Source organism: Cervus elaphus, chromosome 7 (genome assembly GCF_910594005.1).
Source record: "Cervus elaphus chromosome 7, mCerEla1.1, whole genome shotgun sequence".
NCBI lineage: Eukaryota > Metazoa > Chordata > Mammalia > Artiodactyla > Cervidae > Cervus > Cervus elaphus.
In genome coordinates, this window is record NC_057821.1 from 31,306,707 (window position 1) to 31,321,409 (window position 14,703).

Consider the following 14,703-nt stretch of genomic DNA (forward strand, 5'->3'; position numbering starts at 1 on the left):
GATACTTGGGCATTGTTATAATCTGCTAAACTATGATAACTTGGCATGTGGCAACAGAAAACTAATAGATTTCTATTTGTTTAATTTTTTAAAGCATATAATGTAAAATGTGAAGCTGGAAATGTTATAACAGAAAATTGAATTGTGTCAGGTAGAGTGTCAAGTGCCTCTGGGGGCCACTCTCCATCTTTGTTCTTTCTGTCCCTTTCTTGGGGTCCTGCTACTGACTCTCTGAGGGACCCTCACGTTTCATCTCTATGGACACCTGGAAACTGATATTAGTATTTTAGATTAATACACACATATGTTCCCTGTTATATATACTACGTATTATAGGTATTAATTTCATATCTAACACATAAAGTAAAAATAGCCACCAACTGATTCCTTAAACTACTTGTCTTGTAGCATGCATTTCAACATTAAGTATGCAGTACTGGTGGTGGAGGGGGGCTAAGTTCCAACCCTCCCAGGCTTCTGGATAAAGGAAGAGACCTGCCAATAGTAATTTTAAGAGGTATCGCTTAGTATCGAAACTAGAGTATGTATATCCCTGGGAATAAATGGACACAATGAATCATTTTCCTGATCTTGGATATGTATGTGGATTCATTTAGGACTGACCTGCCTGAAAACTCTCCGTTTTCCCACCTTCTTTTGTCGCAACTCTTCTCCCACTAAGAAAAAGGAGATAACTTTCAACCATCCAACAGCATACCCATATTTCCCCAAGACACAAAGTCTCCTCAAAGCTTCTGACAAAACAACTCTAAATAATGCTATCAGTAAGAAAGTGAATGTCTTTAAAGACTGATTAACAAAATTCTTTTGCAGACTCAGATGGTTTCTTGAGGTGAAGGAATTCCAGCTGAGCTATTTCAAATTCTAAACGATGATGCTATGAAAGTGCTGCACTCAATATGCCAGCAAATGTGGAAAACTCAACAGTGGCCACAGGACTGGACAAGGTCAGTTTTCATTCCAATCCCAAAGAAAAGTAATGCCAAAGAATGTTCAAACTATCACAAATTGCACTCATCTCACATGCTAGCAAAGTAATGCTCAAAATTCTCCAAGCTAGGCATTAACAGTACCTGAACTGAGAACTTTCAGATATTCAAGCTGGATTTAGAAAACACAGAAGAACTAGAGATCAAACAGCCAACATCCACTGGATCATAGAAAAAGTAAGAGAATTCCAGAAAAACATCGACTTCTGCTTCACTGACCACGCCAAAGTCTTTGGCTGTGTGGATCACAACAAACTGTGGAAAATTCTTAAAGAGACGGGAACACCAGACCACCTTACCTGCCTCCTGAAAAATCTATATGCAGGTCAAGAAGCAACAGAACTGTACACGGAACAACAGACGGGTTCCAAATCGGGAAAGGAGTATGTCAGTGCTGTATATTGTCACCCATCCTGCTTATTTAAGTTCTATGCAGAGTACATCATGTGAAACACTGGGCTGGATAAAGCACAAGCTGGAATCAAGATTGCCGGGAGAAATAGCAATAACCTCAGATGTGCAGAGGAGAAGGCAATGGCAACCCACTACAGTACTCTTGCCTGGAAAATCTCATGGACGGAGGAGCCTGGCAGGCCGCAGTCCATGGGGTCCCAAAGAGATGGACACAACTGAAGCAACTTAGCAGCAGCAGCAGATGTGCAGATGACACCACCCTTATGGCAGAAAGTGAAGGGGAATTAAAGAGCCTCTTGATGGAAGTGAAAGAGGAGAGTGAAAAAGTTGGCTTAAAATTCAACATTCAAAAAACAAACATCATGGCATCCCGTCCTACCACTTCAATGCAAGTAGATGGGGAAACAATGGAAACAGTGAGAGACTTTCTTTTCTTGGGCTCCAAAATTACTGCAGATGGTGACTGCAGCCATGAAATTAAAAGACGCTTGCTCCTTGGAAGAAAAGCTATGACCAACCTAGACAGCATATTAAAAAGCAGAGACATTACTTTACCAACAAAGGCCCATCTAATCAAAGCTATGGTTTTCCCAATATTCAAGTATGGATGTGAGAGCTGAACCATAAAGACGGCTGAGCACAGAAGAATTGATGCTTTTGAACTGTGGTGTTGCAGAAGACTCTTGAGAGTCCCTTGGACTGCAAGGAGATCCAACCAGTCAATCCTAAAGGAAATCAGCCCTTAATATTCATTGGAAAGACTGATGCTGAAGCTGAAACTCCAATACTTTGGCCACCTGATGCAAAGAACTGACTCATTGGAAAAGACCGTGATGTTAGGAAAGATTGAAGGCAGGAGGAGAAGGGGACAACAGAGGATGAGATGGTTGGATGGCATCACAAACTCAATGGACATAAGTTTGAGCAAGCTCTGGGAGTCGGTGATGGACAGAAAAGCCTGGCGTGCTGCATTCCATGGAGTTGCATGACTGAGCAACTGAACTGAACTGAACTGTGCCTTCAAACATGAAAGAGGGTCCAATCCAGTTGTCAACAAGAGACTAACAGAAAATTTTAATGATAATGTGATTTTAGCATGTGATATAGGGGTTAGATAAATTAGAATTGCATTCATATTTCAAAACTCCTTTAATTCCTAACTACCTAATTATTTCATGTCTCTAATAATTAAATAGACATAAAACTGATGTTGAACCTTGCAACATCAGTCTTGCAACAGGACTACTCATCCATGGATACACAAATTAATTAGAAAATATTAGTCCCATCCATGTCATTAAGAGAAGAGTTTGCAATTCAATTTTATTTTACATTTATAACTTATCAAGATATTAATACACTCAGTGATTTGCTTAACAAAAACTGCAATAACAATTCAGGAAGGAAACAAATTGTTAACTCAAAGCTATATAGTCATACAGAGAAGTACAACAGAGTAGATTAAAAAAAACCATGTTACAATACAATGTGTTTTTGTGGAGTGGGGCAATGAAAATACAAGTTCAGATACAAAAGAGAGGATATAAAATGTCAAATGTGAAAGAAAATTTATTTTTTTTTAAAATAGATGATAGTTCATTAACCAAATATTCACTATGGTATTTAGATTCATTTAGAAGGGTGATGGAACACATTTTTAAAATGCCACAAATTACAGTGTACTGGAAATCACATTCTTTACAACTGTTTGAACTTACGATTTGAAATTTTTAGATGCTGATCTAAAAATGTACAAGGGGTACATAATTTTTCAAAGGGGTATGCTTTCAAATTTTGAAGGCTACTATTCTAGAGCAGGAATTCTGAACATGTGATGTCACACAGTGGCTACAAACACAAACTTAGGAGTTAGTCTTACTAGTTGTGTGACATTGAGCAAATGACTTAAATTCAGCTCAGTCTACTTACCTGTAAAATGGGGACAGTAAAAATACCCTATCTATAAAGTTGTCAAACTTCAGTAGACGCTAGAATCACCTGGAGGGTTTGTTAAAACACAGACTGTGGGCCCTGTTCCCAGAGATTCCGCCTAAGGAGCTCTGGGGTCAGGCCCCCAAACCTGCATTGCTAACAAATTTCCAGGTGACATTAATGCTGCTTGCTACTTTCATCTATATCATAAAGTCATTCACTGTGTGGATTAAAAGTGTTACTACATAAAGCAATTATCCTTCAATTAAAGAATAAATAAATTTTAAAAATATATTTGTGCTTAAAAAATGAAGTTAGTATATAAAAATTCTTAGAAGTCCACTGGCCCAAAGCAGGTACTAACACACATTAGCCAATATCATCAGTTAGAATTTGATTCACTGCAAAATAAAATTCTACTGCAGTGGGTTAAACAGAAAGGAGTTAGCATATGTCATTTAACAAGAGGTCCTGAGGTCAATCATCCAGGGCTAGCACCACTGGTCAAGAACGCCATGAAGCTCTCAGGCTCCTTCTGTCTTCTTTGCTCAATTGTCTTTGCTCAGTGGCTTTCATTACCATAGGTTGAGAATAACTGCTGTTCCTCCAGGAGTCTCGTCTGAATTCCAGATAGGAAGAGAGAAGAAAAAAGGAGTAGAGGGTAGAGTTGATGGAACATGCCAACCAAGTCACAGACCCTCCCTTTCATAACTTATATTTTAGAGAAGTCACTTGCTTTTAAAAAATGTTTCCAGAAGTTCCCCACATGTGGTGAATGGAGCTAATAAAATTAATCAACATTCAGTAAAATAGACTCAACAGTACTAGGCACATTTCAAGTGTTCAACAGCCACAGGTAGCCAGTGACTACCATGGTGGACAACACAGATGTAGGACATTTCCACCATTATGCGAAGTTCTATTGGATGACATTAGACTATGAGATACATCTTTAAGTCTCCTACAAGATCTATAAAGCTCTTTCTCTCCAGACTTACCTGCTGTTACTATACACTTTAGCAAAGGTCAGCAGGCTATTTCTCAGACCTGCATTTGTTTACAATTCTGCTACCTGAGATTGTACTCTCTCTCTACCTCGTCCATCTGGAAAACAAGAATCCTTCTTTATACACACATATTCAAGAAGCCAGAACTGAACATGATGCCAGACGTATTTCTGAGCATCCCTCTTTTTATCTACTATTACTACAAAAAATAGCAGACCCAAGAGATTATTCAATCTTTTAAAAAAAAAATCACACAAAAAACAACTTGACTGAAAAATGGGAGAGGAACTTGAACAAACATTTCTCCAAAAAAGATATATTAATGGCCAATAAGCACAGGAAAATATGTGTGATGATACTAATCATTAAGCATATGCAAATCAAACCCACAGCAGTACCACCTCACACCCATATTGGCTACTATCAAAAAACTCAGAAAACAACAAGTGTTGGCAAGAAGAAGGAGAAATTGGAATCCTTGCATATTGTTGGTGGAACTGTAAAATGGGGCAATTGCTATGGAAAACAACTGTATGGAAGTTTCTCAAAAAATTAAAAGTACAATCAGATGATCCAGCCATTTCACTTCTGGGTATACACTCCCAAAGCACTTAAAGCAGGGTGTTGTGGAAATATTTGTCCATTCATATGCAATACCAGCATTATTCACAATCGCCAAAAGGTGAATGCAATCCAAGTGCCCATCAATGAATAAATGGATATACAAAACATGGCATAGGCATGCAAATGGAAGAATATTCAGCCTTGAAAAGAAATTCTGACACATGCCACAACCTGGATGAAACTTGTGGGCTAATATACAACCGTATCTTCAAACATGTCTGATTTTTAAACTACAAAATGATCTCGGTTTTTTTTTTTTAATTGAAGAAAAATCTGCTTAAACAGAAAAAAAATACTGCTGAGTGCCTCAGATTAAGGATAAAATGAGAACTCGCTCTACTTATTCCTTGTATTATCCAAGTGTTGGACTAGTACCCTGCTGATAAATTTCCTTCTGAGAACCTCTCTACACAAATTAAGTGCCAGTTAGGCCTCATGGCTTCGACTGGACAGTGTTAGAAGAATGGTTTCTGCCCAGAAGAACAAAGAGTCAGATGCAATTCTTGGATCGGACAGTAGCCCAGAGGTTATTTCCACCCGCTGCACACTGGCATTACCTGGGAAATTTAAAAGCCCTCCAAGTGGTTCTAAGGTGAGAGCAGGCTGGCTGGAGACGTACTGCTATTTTCTGATGATTAACCCCGCCCCCAGCCACTACACAGCTCATATTTATTTTGATGCCCAGAATCATTAAACAGTGCGCCTGACACAGTCGCAACATTTCTGCCTTCCGGGTAACGGTTCTCCACTAGGTAGCATTATCTAGAGCACGTGATCTCTCCAGCACCTGTCGCTCAAGCGCCTGAATCTCTCCCTGCGTGTGTCCGCCCCTCACAAACACACCCAGAAACCAGGACTCGCTACCTATTACCGTCCACAAGGCAAGGCCGCTTCCGGATGGACTTTGCTGATGGGGAGCGTCCAGGCCTATGCCATCTGCTCTCGCGCCAGAGACGTCTCTGCAGAATCTTCGATTAGGTTCAGCTTCCAAACCCGCGGGGGTTGTGTTGGGGTCCGGGGACAAAGCGCCGAAACTTACTTGCCTTCATCCTTGCCCAATGACACCTCCTGAGTTTTTGCAAACTGCTGCTTCTGGGCAAGAACATGCGCCACGGGGGCCAGCTCTAGTCCAGCCTTCGGTGTCTGGACATTTACCAAAGTCCTGCCTTTGTCGGGTCAGAGGCTGCGAAGCCTGGTCCTTCTCTGTCTGCCTGGAAGGTCCAGGCAGTCTTGCTTGGGCACGAGATTCACGGCGTTTGTTCCGGAGATCACGGAGGCCTGCTGCCAGGAAAACAAGACCGCGAACACGTAACCCTCTGGGGTCGAAGAGTGAGACAGGATGGTTTACTTTCTCTGGCCTTATTTCCAGGTCCCCTCTAGGAACCTGGGAGGTTTCCGCGTCTCTGTGGTTACTTCTGGCTGCTACAGCTTCCTGTGCTTCTGCTGTTCTAGGCCCTGCCTTCTAAATGGGTTGGGAAGGTTTGACAGAGAAATCGTTAGGGAAAACTTCAAAAGTATATATGCAAAAATAGAACAGTACGATGAATTCGATGTACCTGTCTCACACCTTCTACCAACTCATGGCAATGTTATTAACCTATAACTCAGCCCTCATTCCTTCCAACACATTGCTTGAATCTCAGACACGTGTCATTGATCAATTTTAACACAGCACCTACTAAGATGAGTTAGACACTTGTGCCTCGGGCACAAAATTTAGGAGACTTCCAAAAAGCTTTGCAATAGAGACAATAACATTTTAAAGTATTTTTTAAGTAAAAATTAATGCAAAAAATCATATTGAATACAATATCAATATTTTAAATAGAGAATCGGTATTACTGATCTTTTTCCCTTCTGCCCAGCTCCTATATGACTGACACAAGGCTGAAACTTAAGTATCTCTAAGAATGAGGATGCCTTTGAAAAACGTAATCACAGTATCATTATCACATCTAAAAATAATACCAAAAATAGGATCATCAAGTATCCAACCATTGTTCAAACTTTACCAGTTTTATATATTTTATAAATATATTATATAACATATATTTTAAAATCATATGTGAGTAATAAGGAGGGCTGGAGTGAGAATTCTCAGGCATCTTTTATCTAGGGTGCATAAGTTATCAAGACCTTGGACATAGATCACTTGAAGCATTATGTCATCATCAAAGGTTTGGCAACAAACTTCCAACAGGCCTGGTCCAAGAAAGCTGTCTTGGGAAATCTAATATCTGGGTATAAAGTTAATGTGAATGAAAGAGTAGAACAGTAGGAAAGAGGTAGAAATGTGAAGGTCTCTCAGATAGTGGTAATGGTAGGTAAGGGTACTAGGATGGAGTGCTGAGGAAGAAAGAAAATCAAGGAATGTGGACAGAAATAGAAATATAAAAGGAGAAACAAGAATCATAATCAGTGGGATGGGTAAAGAGAAAAGATTATTATGGCGGTGGGGTAGCACAGGAAAGAAAAAAGAGAAATATGATATTTATCAATCAGAGAGGTGAGCAAAATGATCACAGTCCATGAAGGAGTAGAAACTGTAGACTGATCTATGGTGGGTAAATCTCACCATGTGAAAGCTAACTAAAAAGTCAGAAGTCATTTACAGTGTTCCCAATGTTAAGGCTTTCTCTTATATTCCATCAATTGCCTAAACTCCTTTAAATTTTACTTTACTTCAAATACAGATCATCATCCTTTATAACTGAATTATTTTGGCCTTTATTTCCCACTGTATAGATTTACCATAATTGCAGAGAACAATGTTGTTAACTAATCAAGGATCTTAGTTCCTGAATAGAATCCACACAAATAAGGTTAAATTAAAAGGGATTTCTTATGCATTCACAGAGTTTCTTGGAGACCAGAATCAAGTATAGATTACAGTACACTGCCCGAAGCACCCAGCCATGAAAATGCTTCTGTAGAAATCTTACCGCTGCCACTTCTGGTTCCACAAAATCCTAGATAGTAGCTGCACATAAACCAAAATACCCCCAACAACCTTGCATGTGTGAAAGGATTTCAAGCTAAAACCAAACCAGAGGATATGAAATGAAATGTCACATGTGCACCCTCTGAAGAATGGGAGGTAAGAGCTAAGAGACTTATTTCCCCTAAAATGCCTAATTTACAGAGAGACTTATCTCCTAATCAATGAATAGCCCCTAATCTGACTGGACTTGCCCCTCTTTGCATTCTTGATCATAAATACAACTACCTCAAAACCTCAATAGACCTACCTTGCTATATATCATGAGTTTCCTGAATTGTAATGCCTATGCTATTCCTGAATAAACTCTATTTTTGGTAATTTGAACTTGTCTCAGTTTACCTCTTTATTTAGATTGATGTATGTCAGATGAGCTATTCAGCCTTTATCTCACAATATTCATTTCTCCCAGTCTTACACTGCAAAGTCAAGTGGGCCTTAGAAAGCATCATTTTGAACAAAGCTAATGGAGGTTATGGAATTTCAGTTGAGCTATTTCAAATCCTAAAAGATGATTCTGTTAAAGTGCTGCACTCAGAATGCCAGCAAATTTAGAAAACTCAACAGTGGCTACAGGACTGGAAAAGGTCAGCTTTCATTCCAATCCCAAAGAAAGGCAATACCAAATAATGTGCAAACTGCCGCACATTTGCACTCATCTCACATGCTAGCAAAGTAATGCTCAAAATTCTCTAAGCCAGGCTTCAACAGTATGTGAACCATGAACTTCCAGATGTTCAAGTTGGATTTAGAAAAAGCAGAGGAACCAGAGATCAAATTGCCAACATCCATTGGATCATTGAAAAAGCAAGAGAATTCCAGAAAAAAAATCTACTTCTGCTTCATTGACTATGCCAAAACCTTTGGCTGTGTGCATCACAGCAAACTGTGGAAAATTCTTCAAGAGATGGGAATAGCAGACCACCTTACCTGCCTCCTGAAAAATCTATATGCAGGTCAAGAAGCAACAGAACTGTACATGGAACAACAGACGGGTTCCAAATCGGGAAAGGAGTATGTCAGTGCTGTATATTGTCACCCACCCTGCTTATTTAAGTTCTGTGCAGAGTACATCATGAGAAATACTGGGCTGGATGAAGCACAAGCTGGAATCAAGATTGCCAGAAGAAATATCAATAACCTTAGATGTGCAGATGACACCACCTTTATGGCAGAAAACAAAGAGGAACTAAAGAGCCTCTTGAGGAAAGTGAAAGAGGAGAGTGAAAAAGTTGACTTAAAACTCAACATTCAGAAAACTAACATCATGGCTTCTGGTCCCATCACTTCATGGCAAATAGATGGGGAAACAATGGAAACAGTGAGAGACTTTATTTTGGCGGGGGGGGGGGGGGGGGGGGCTCCAAAGTCACTGCAGGTGGTGACTACAGCCATGAAATTAAAAGACACTTGTTCCTTGGAAGAAAAGCTATGACCAACCTAGACAGCATATTAAAAAGCAGAGACATTACTTTCCCAACAAAGGTCTGTCTAGTCAAAACTTTGATTTTTCCAATAGTCATGTATGGATGTGAGAGTTGGACTATAAAGAAAGCTGAGTGCCAAAGAATTGATGCTTTTGAATTGTGGTGTTGCAGAAGACTCTTGAGAGTCCGTTGGACTGCAAGGAGATCCAACCAGTCCATCCCAAAGGAAATCAGTCTTGAATATTCATTAGAAGGACTGACTGATGCTGAAGCTGAAACTCCAATACTTTGGCCACCTGATGCGAAGAACTGACTCATTAGAAAAGACCCTGATGCTGGGAAAGATTGAAGGCAGGAGGAGACGGGGACGACAGAGGATGAGATGGTTGGATGGCATCACCGACTCAATGGACATGATTTTGAGTAAGCTCCGAGAGTTGGTGATGGACAGGGAAGCCTGGCGTGCTGCAGCCCATGGGGTCGCAGAGACTCAGGACATGACTGAACTGAACTGAGTCTTAACAAGCACATCTGCTCAGCAAAAGCTATGTGACACAGGAAATCCTAGTGATAAGGAGATCTGAGAATTGGAGAGTTTACTGCTGCAGTTTCAGGGTACAGGAGGCACATTGCAATAGGGTTGCAGAGGTGTAGAGTGAGCAATCTTTACTACTGGTCACAGTTGCTACCTGGTATCCATTTCACCCTTTTTCCTTCTTAAAAAACTAATTTTGTTCCAATATCCACTATTGATATGCATAAATTGAAGAACTCAGGAGACTCTGCTGCTGCTGCTGCTGCTAAGTCGCTTCAGTCGTGTCCGACTCTGTGCGACGCCATAGATGGCAGCCCACCAGGCTCCCCCGTCCCTGGGATTCTCCAGGCAAGAACACTGGAGTGGGTTGCCAGTCCCTTCTCCAATGCATGAAAGTGAAAAGCGACAGTGAAGTTGCTCAGTCGTGTCCGACCCTCCGCGACCCCATGGACTGCAGTCTACCAGGCTCCTCCGCCCATGGGATTCTCCAGGCAAGAGTACTGGAGTGGGTTGCCATTGCCTAACCCCATTTTAAGTTTCAGGGCAATTTATGAATAGTCTAAGATGAATATGTAAATCCTATGCCTTCATAGATGATTGATTTACAAATTTAGGTTTAAACGGATAAGCAAAAGCATTCCCCTGCTGGCTGTTATAAGTTCAGAGGTAGGCAGGGGACCTAAATTGTCATAATCACACTTTAATGATTGAGAGGAGAGGCTATGCTCTTCCTTTGTGTTAAGAGCAAAGAACATTTTGCCTAAGGTGCTTCAGGCTGCAATATTAAAGATAGCTGTAAAACTATGCAGTCTAAGCATTGCGCTGACAAACTCTTCAAACTTGCTTCTATTCTTAGTGATCCCAGTTAGACTTAAAAGTGGCCCGTACGGGGATCGAACCCGCGACCTTGGCGTTATTAGCACCACGCTCTAACCAACTGAGCTAACCGGCCCCCATACAAGCTACTGCTCTTCCTTAATGTTTTAATTGCATTGACCTTCTAGAATTTCTTTATCACAAAAGGGACTATCAGTCCTCTTTATACTGGGTCCGCTTCTGTTAAGGGGAAACAAAAGAAAAAAGTCTATCAAGGTCAAGAATGATCCTTGCCTTTCAGAACATACCTTCTTGGAACCAATGCAAATTCATTTTGTAATGCAAATTCTTTTGTAACAAGTACAAAAACCATTTTTAATGAAAATGGCAAATTGGAACATTTGATAGTAAGGACTTTGATATCTTTGCATCTTGGAAACCACAGTAAAAGATGGTAGGAGAAGGGAAAAGAGTCTTTCTACCTGCAGGCTCTTCGGAAATGAGAAGAATAAGTGCTTGGAAGAAATACCAACAGTATTTTCAAAGAACAATTAAATTAAAATAATCCATCCATCCAAACACCCACTTATCCATCCCTGAGCAAAAATTAAAAGCTTCCTTCCAAGAGCAAATAATGGAAATGTAATGCTAGTGATAAATGAAAGGTATATAACCTTAATAATGAGCTAGGAAAAAACTCAATGTGAAAAAGCTCTAAATGAACCCACGGAAGAGTAATGAATAAACCTTTCCATGAACAAATGAGGAACTGGGTCTGAGGTGCGAAAAAATGAGCTGATGCTTAGGACAGGTAGAAAAAAATATACATTGAATTTGGGAATGAATGTGGTGTTGTGAGAATAAAATGGACTTGCTTCTTAAGGTTGCTATGCAATACTTCAGTTCCAGTTTTTCAGTACTTTCTATTTAGACATCACAGGTGTAAATGAAATCTTATTTAGCCATTATTGCGGACCAAAGACTATTTATGTGCTTTAAATGAATTAACATATTTAAACATAACAACTAATTTATGAGGTGAATGTTACAATCATCCTCGTTTTACAAATAACCGAGGACAGAGTTTAGAGTCAGCATTCTGATCATTTAACCCTAGAGAACTTCCTTTTCATTGTCACTAAACTGCTCCTTAAAATCGGTGTTGATCATTTTTTTAGTGGATGGCCATATTCTGAGGACCCTCCTATTCAAAAAACCAAGTTTATAGCATCTTGATTTATACCCCAGGATATTAATTGCTTCAATTTTCAATTAATATTAATCTCAGCTCTAATAATGAATATGTAACATGGATCTGAAAACTCCTATCCCAGGTAAGGAAAACTCTGAGCATCAGCCACGTGCACTATATTATTATGGCAGGGCAATTCTTTCTAGCGATTTTACTCTATTATTTAGTGATTCACTTCCTTTTCATGGTTCCCCAATAAGGAAAGGCGATATATTGAGAGCAAATACCCTAGAGACATTGATTTTTTTTCTTTTTCCTCTGTTTTTTTTTTTTTTTTTCTCTCTCCAAGAAAGTTTCCTTACGGAAAACAAAATACAATGAAATAAACAAAGAAAGGTCCTCTGTTGTACCTTTTAGCTGCCAGGTCTCTGCTATCGTTCCGCTTTAATTGGAGTGGGATCTGTTCACTATGCCTAAGCAGATTCTTGAACCCGCTAGCAAGGAAGTTTGCAAACTCTCCTCATCAAAGAAGTTCCAATACGAAATACAGAACTCTTAGGCTAGTACAAAGGCTCGCACAAGTTTCCAATCTTAAAGGACAAAAGTCAGAGACAACCTTGGCCCGTACGGGGATCGAACCCGCGACCTTGGCGTTATTAGCACCACGCTCTAACCAACTGAGCTAACCGGCCAGGATAACGCTCGCACTTTTCAAATTACAAATGACACTTAAACAGCATTGTTTTGCAGTTTACGGTGAGAAGAACAAGTTGCTTCCATTCTTTTTCTCGTCTTTCCTCATTGACCAAGAAAATGAATGAAAAAGTTTCTCATTCTGCCTCAAGAAAGTGTCCTTCCGGAAAAACTTAAAACTTTCTCAAACTTCGGATTCTGACCCGAGAAGATTCAGGCCAACGTCCCCAGGCAGGGCTTCCTGAGACCGCGACGGGTGCATCACGGAACTGACCACGAAGCCTCCAGAGGCCTCGAAGGACTCGGCTCCGGCGCGCAAGATCCAGATTCCTCTCTACTCCTGGAGATCCTTAAGTTCCCTCGGAAGCCTCGGGTCCCATGAACCTGAACCCTGTCGCTGCCTGGCCTCTGGGTGGTTTTGCCGCCCCGCCACCCGGAATCCGCAGCTGTGAGCCGCAGGTCTCCGCTCCGCGCGCGGCGATGTGTCTTGGTGTTGCAGTGTTGGTCATCAAACACGTGGTGGCGCCCGACGGAGCGGCTGCGGTCAGCGGGAGCGAAAGAACTTTGGGGATGACTTCTCAAGAGCCTCTAACCCGGCCACCTCGAAACCAAGTGGTGTCGGGAGTCAGGTCAGTTATCTGGACCAGAGAGGAACGTTGGGATCTGAAAGGAGAGGAAGGGCGGAGGCCCGGGTTGGGCAACTCTGTGAAAAGAGACGGGAAACCCCCTTCGAGAGGCTGAACTGCGAGGTGAACCCTGCGGGCAGGGGTCAACCCAGGGAAGGGCCGGCAGAGGAGCTAATTCCCTATTCTCCCTCTGCTCTTTTCTGGATTCTACTTCTTCCCTCCTTTCCAACACGACTGTTCCTGTTAAGTCAGGGATAGTAGTGTTTTTAGAAGTCAACTGACCTGTGTTCATAGGGTTCTCAAGGCAAGAATACTGATGTGGTTTGCCATTTCCTTCTCCAGTGGACTGAAATCAGATTGATTATATTCTTTGCAACCAAAGATGGAGACGCTCTATACAGTCAGTTAAAACAAGACCGGCAACTGACTGCGGCTCAGATCATGAACTCCTTATTGCAAAATTCAGACTTAAATTGAAGAAAGTAGGGAAAATCACTAGATCATTCAGGTATGACCTAAATCAAATCCCTTATGATTATACAGTGAAAGTGACAAATAGACTCAAGAGATTAGATCTGATAGAGTGCCTGAAGAACTATGGACGGAGGTTCACGACATTGGATAGGAGGCAGTGATCAAGACCATTCCCAAGAAAAAGAAATGCAAAAAAGGCAAAATGGTTGTCTGAGGAGGTCTTACAAATAGCTGAGAACAGAAGAGAAGCTAAAGGCAAAGGAGAAAAGGAAAGATATACCCATCTGAATGCAGAGTTCCAAAAAATAGCAAGGAGAGATAAGAAAGCCTTCCTCAGTGATCAATGCAAAGAAATAAAGGAAAACAATAGAATGGAAAAGACTAGAGATCTCTTCAAGAAAATTAGAGATACTAAGGGAATATTTCATGCAAAGATGAGCACAATAAAGGACAGAAATTGTGTGGACCTAACAGAAGTTGAGGATATTAAGAAGAGGTGGCAAGAATACACGGAAGAACTATACAAAAAAGATCTTTAAGACCCAGATAACCTCGATGGTGTGATCACTCACCTAGAGCCAGATATCTTGGAATGCAATGTCAAATGGGCCTTAGGAAGCATCACGATGAACAAAGCTAATGGATGTGGTGGAATTCCAGTTGAGCTGTTTCAAATCCTAAAAGATGATGCTATGAAAGTGTTGCACTCAGTATGCCAGCAAATTTGGAAAACTCAGCAGAGTGGCCACAGGTCTGGAAAAGGTCAGTTTTCATTCCAATCCCAAAGAAAGGCAATACCAAAGAATGTTCAAACTATTGCACAATTGCACTCATCTCACGTGCTAGCAAAGTAATGCTCAAAATTCTCCAAGCCAGCTTCATCAATAAATGAATCCTGAACTTCCCAATATTCAAGCTGGATTTAGAAAAGGCAGAGGAACCAGAGATCAAGTTG

The 14,703-nt window shown here is 40.8% G+C and overlaps 1 long non-coding RNA gene and 2 other non-coding genes across 4 annotated transcripts; all 3 read right to left on the reverse strand.

Annotated features, from left to right (window-relative positions):
• Positions 1-2,975: 2,975 nt before the first annotated feature.
• LOC122697477 lies at positions 2,976-6,338 on the reverse strand. 2 transcript variants are annotated; one of them, XR_006342065.1, is made up of 2 exons: positions 5,859-6,338; positions 2,976-3,975 (listed from the first exon to the last, which is right to left on the reverse strand). It is a non-coding gene; the product is annotated as an uncharacterized LOC122697477 (long non-coding RNA). The 2 variants fall into 2 exon arrangements; XR_006342064.1 differs by having other exon boundaries at positions 5,852-6,338.
• A 4,487-nt stretch (positions 6,339-10,825) lies between these two features.
• Positions 10,826-10,899, reverse strand: TRNAI-AAU. The gene has a single exon. It is a non-coding gene; the product is annotated as a tRNA-Ile (tRNA).
• Positions 10,900-12,573: 1,674 nt separating this feature from the next.
• On the reverse strand, positions 12,574-12,647 carry TRNAI-AAU. Its single transcript has one exon. It is a non-coding gene; the product is annotated as a tRNA-Ile (tRNA).
• Between the last annotated feature and the right edge of the window lie 2,056 nt (positions 12,648-14,703).